Source organism: Ceratotherium simum, chromosome 22 (genome assembly GCF_057802395.1).
Source record: "Ceratotherium simum simum isolate JZ-2026a chromosome 22, ASM5780239v1, whole genome shotgun sequence".
Taxonomy (NCBI): Eukaryota; Metazoa; Chordata; class Mammalia; order Perissodactyla; family Rhinocerotidae; genus Ceratotherium; species Ceratotherium simum.
Genome location: NC_141921.1, coordinates 22,518,126 through 22,523,617, shown reverse-complemented (window position 1 = coordinate 22,523,617; position 5,492 = coordinate 22,518,126).

Below are 5,492 nucleotides of genomic sequence, written 5' to 3'. Positions count from 1 at the left end.
CCGGCGCCGACTCACCGCGCCTGCGCCGCCTGCCGCGAGGCACCACGGGACTCGTGGTCTGGCAGACGAGAGTAACTCCCGCCCGATAAACGTCGGACTACAACGCCCAACAGCCCCGCTGGCAGCACCGCCCCTTAGCTCAGCCGAACTACAACTCCCAGAGTGCTTCACGCCCGGCTGACTCGTAGAGCCTGGCTTCTTCGGGCTACATTCTGGCCGCATGGTGGCGGCCGCATCTTGCGGCAATCGTGTTATCATGCGCACGCTTCCCCCTCCTCTTCGCCCCTCCTCCTCCCACTCAAAGATGCTCCGCAAATTCCTCTCTCGCCCGGGTTGGTCTTGGAAAGTCCCTCTTTCGAACTAGTTTCTTCCGCTGTTGCTGCAATTCAGAGGCAGAAGTTCCCAGGGTGTCCCAGAAAACTAGCTATCGCTCATTATGCAGATCTGGGTTCTTCATTACAAAAATATTTGATGCCCACCTATTATACGCCAAGCATTTCGCTAGAGGCTTTCTCTTCGAATTGCCATCTGTCCTCTAACCCCAAACGCAGCCAGCACCTGCCTCCTACCACCTGTGTCCTCGTGATGGACTATCCCGTCTGTTAGAAAAAGTTCGGGTCACTTTCTTTCCCTCCCTCCCCTAGGACAACTACACTGCCTTGTTCCCAGAAAAGAAAGTTCATCAGCTTTGGTGGCAGCCAGTCTTGGGTTTTAATCCCAGGTTTGCCATTTTAGGCAAGTTGCTGGATCTGGCTCAGTTGTTGTGAAGACTGGCAGAGCACTTGGGCACAAAGTGAACGTGCATTTCCTCTCTTCCAGCGACTCTCGAAAAACACAGCCCAACAAACAGGCCCCCAAAACACAAGGAGAATGTGCTGGCCACACTCTTACCCATCACCAAAGGGAAGTCCTACAGTCCCTGACTGTAGCTCTTTGGTTTCAGCTCCAGCCATCCCTCCCTGACTGGTCAATTCTGAGGAAGCAGGGCTGGGGGTCCCCGAGCACCCTCTCCTCACTTAGGCCTGGTAGGCTGACTCTGCAGCAGCTGCGTTCTAGCCCCTAGCCTTCACCATGACAACCAGCCTGCGGAGACATGAGCCTGCCAGGCTGGGGAAAGCTGGGGGGCCCAGGCAGCTCAGGGTGAAAGCCAGTGCTGGAGATTCCTCCAGTCTCTCCCTCAGGGTGCAAGACCAATCATTATTATACCCTCTCCCTGTGGCACAGACATTCTGGGGCCTCCCTAGAGTCAGTGACCCTTGACTCTCCCTCCTGTGTCAATGCTGCTGGGAGACCGCCTGAGGGCTGAGGGTTCTGGGAAGGAACATGAGGTTGGGTTGTGTGTGTTCTGCGGGGGAAGAAAGGTCAGCTAGCCCCCAGAGGCCAGCACAGCTAAAGAGCCTCCTGCATTCCCAAGAGAGGGGACAGCTGAGGTGAAAGCTGCAGTTGGCTGGCCTGTCTGTCGGTCTGGGCTCCTCCCTGCCGGCTGCCCTTGGCTGCCCACAGAAACCTGAGTCACAGTCATGGCCAGCCACCCGACCCCACCCAGCCTGCTGTCAGGCAGGGCAGTTCTGGAGAGACTGGAGGCGGAGCTTCTCACTGCTTGTCTTACAACCTCTGAGGTTGTTCCTCCCTCTGCCTGTGATTCCTCCGCTTGGCGTCTTTTTCTTTGGAACTCCTCCTCACAGTGTCACCAGTCCTGAATTAAGGGTGGGGTGGCATCCATCTCAGGCTGATCTGTAGGGTCTCCTCCTTGCTCAGATGGGAAGTTAAAAGCTCCTTAGCTGCTCCAAGGGCTCTGAGTACAGTTCCCATCATTCCCAAATCCCAGTCCATCTCCACTATCCCTCAGGGCTAGGACATTTAGGAACACTAGGCACCCCCTCCCCACCCTCTTCTCCTCCCTAGAAAAGAACACAGCAGGAACAGCTTCCCATCCCTATCGGGGGCTCTAGACAAGGACCTCCTCCCAGGAAGCCAAAGGGTTGAACCTGTTTAGTCCTAGATCTGAGTTCCTCCACCTTCAATCCCTCTCTGTTCCTCTCCCTCCCCAAGAGCTGGAGGGAGGGAGGCCTTATTGCAGCTGGTGCCACCACCGCCCTTGAGGACATTTCCCACCCCAGCCCCAGAGAGTGAGGCCTGGAGGCTACAGGCGAGAGCCTAGAGCTGGTGTGAGTTAGAGACCTCTTCCAGCTGCAGGGCCTTGGGGGTGGGGTGGGAGTGAGAATCTGGTGTCTCTTCTCTCTGCTGCCCCCACCATGAGGCCCCTCCCACTTCCTACTTTGTGGGTGTGGAGGCAGCTTCCAGGGCCTAGGTCCGGATTCATATCTCTGTGTCAAATCTCCCAGTGATTTCCTTCACCCCTCCATCAGGTTCATCCTGGACCTAGCCCCACCAAACCTAGGAGGTTGTAAATGCTCTGGCTCCTGCCCTCCCTTTAAGGGGATCAAGAAGGAGCTGTATTTCTGATTCCCATTCAGTGACCTGCCCCCTAGTCACAGCTCAGCCTCCTGGTGAGACTAACGGCTCATTCATGCCAGTTTCCGTGGAGGGGGAGGGGACTGCCCTGGGCGGAAGGGGAGGCAACAGGCAGCCCCTGATGTTGCAAGTGCCCCACCTGCTCCTTCTCTGAGTTATCTAATGTTTGGGATATCTAATATTTGGGAGGCCCTGTGGGGCCCCCAGGCACTGTCACCCAGCCCCAAACACAGAGAGAAATACCCACTCTAAATCCTCTCAGGTGCTGGGGCTTGGGATCTGCCAGGGATCGTGGTCAGTCAGGGGGCAAATGAAAAGGAGCCCACCCCATCTGTCTACTCTGACTGCGTCAACCACAGAACACTGTGCTCTCCCAGCTCCTTTTCAGTCATCCACCCAGGACTCACTGTGGACCTCTCAGCTGTGCAGAAAGCCTTCTGAGGCTGCCTGGGAGAACTGTCCATCAAGTTACCTAACTCCCAGATGCCCTCTGGTCCCCACCAGTAGCATCTTGTGAGGGGGTGCAGGTGCCTCCACCCTCAGTCTAGGGAAGGGTTCCTCAACCTTGGCACCATTGACATTGGGGTCCTGATGACTCTTTGCTCTGGGGACAGTCCTGTGCATTATAGGATGTTAAAGGGCATCCCTGGCGTCTAAACACTAAACGCCAGTAAGACCTCCAGCTGTGACAACCAAAAGTGCCTCTATACATTGTCAAATGTCCCCTGGGGGGCAAAATTGCCTCTGGTTGAGAACTACTGATGTCGGCTAATACCACGCTAATACCACACGCTGTCTCTTTGTAGTGAGCTCCTCAAAGTCAATCCCAGGTAATTAGACACAATAGAAGATTCCCAGTTCTAAAGCACTGCTCCGGGCCGGCCCCGTGGCTTGGCGGTTAAGTGCGGGCGCTCTGCTGCTGGCGGCCCGGGTTCGGATCTCCGGCGCGCACCGACGCGCTGCTTCTCCGGCCATGTTGGGGCTGCGTCCCACATACAGCAAATGGAAGGATGTGCAGCTATGACACACAGCTATCTACTGGGGCTTTGGGGGAAAAAATAAATAAATAAAATTATAAAATAAATAAATAAAAATAAAGCACTGCTCCCTCTACCCCTTCTGAAGAACCTTCAACAGCTCCCCAAGATCTACACCGTGTAGATCATGATGTCAACTGGCCTTCAAATCCTCCTATATAGGCCATCCCCGGCCTGTCTTCATCTTTAGCTACCATTTCCCCCTCCACTATTCTTGAGCTCTAGCCAATGAGGGTACCTTACTATTCCCACCCATATGTCTTTGTCCCTGCAGTAACCTCAACATCTCAACATCAGGAGTGGGGTGGTGGAAGAACTGAGAGGGCTCTCCTCCTGTTGGGTTCTGTTCATGAATTCTGAGTCCAGTCACTGCCTGGCTCAGGATGGGCCAGTTCAGCTCTGGAAATGCAGGCCCTGAGACCTCCAGCCCCACAAAGGACAGTCCTGGACTCCATCATCCACACGGTCCCCTCATCCTGCAGATGGGATGGCTGACAACAAAGATGGGGATCTGCTCCTCACCCTAACCCATTTTTACCTTTGAAGCCCCATCATCATCATCATATTTATTAAGCACTTCCTATATGCCAAGCTCTGTGCTAAGCACTTCATCTGCATTGCCTTACTTAACCTTTGCAATGACCCCATGATACCTCATGGTACTATTATTTTCCTGATTTTATAGGTGAGGAAATTAGGTTTCAGAAAAGTTAAGACACTAGCTTAAGGTTACCATCTTTTTCTAATGGTGGGCCGGAGGGGGACCAAGAGGGACCTCCCAAGAGGGTTCAGGCCCCCAGCTACTCACACTTCCCAGAAGAGGCTGCTCCCAGGTTGCCTGAGACCCAGACCCTTCTATTCCCCCCCCTCCCCCTTGAAATGGCTGTTCTCTGAAGCTGCTCAAAGGAAGGAGACGCTGGCGGGAAAGAGGGGCAGGCAGACAGCTCTCACTGGGTCTAATCTCTGCACAATGGAGAACTGGAGAACCGACTTCTGGAGGTCAGGACAAAGGGCAGGGATGGGCTGGGCAGGGCCCAGCTGCGCCTCCTACTTCCTCCCCTCTGTCAATCCCTGCAGCACCATCATCGATCCACCTTCGCAGCAAGCCCCCCCCCCTCTGCCCAGGCTGGGCCTGACGAGGCCCTACCTCCGCTGGCACTAACAAGGGTATTGGGGGATCCACTCCGGAGGGCTGGGAAGCCGGGCTTCTGGGGGAGGGGAGTCAGAAGGGGCTCATTCCCTCTTTCTAAAGGCCACAGGGGAGAAAATCCTTCCGGGGAGACTGGAGGGGTCATCGTCTGATGGGGGTTGGGGAGGTTCAGGGCCCGGACCACCCAGTTTGGAGCCGGGAGGGACCCAGCAGATTAGAGACCGGGGTAAAGCAGCGGTGCAGGCCTGTAATTACCCCAGGAGAGCAGAGAATACACCAACCATAGGATGCTGGAGGAAGGGCAGCAGCAAGGCTCCTGTGCCTCTTCCCATCCCAGCCATAACCAAGGAGGCCTTTAAGGGACTCTCCTTCACGTCTCCCGATGTCCCCCTCGCGGATTTTGTTTCAGGTACGTTTGAGAGAGAATTTAGATTTAAAGCTGCCGCGAAAACCCCAGAGCCGGAGCTCTCAGGCTCCAAGGTGGGATTGGGGGCTTCCAGTCCCGCTCCCCCCAACTCCCCCCAGTCCTAGTGGCGGGTGAGTCACCAGAGCGCTCCCTACATAGTCGTCTCGCGCTGCGGCGCGTACCAACGCGCGGCCGCAGGGGGAGGCAGCTCGACGGGCGTCCTCCGGGAGCCGTGGCGCCCGCTCCGCCGCGGCCGCAGAAGAGGCGTCCGGAGACTCGAGGCCCTGCGCTCCAGGGCGGGGGCGGGGCGGGCGGAGCGGGCGCGCGGCGGCTCGGTCCCCGGGCGCTGCGGGGGCGGTTCTCCCCGCGTGGCACTTGGTACGCGCCAGTGGAGAGGCCTGGCCCAGCCCGGGCGGTACAATAG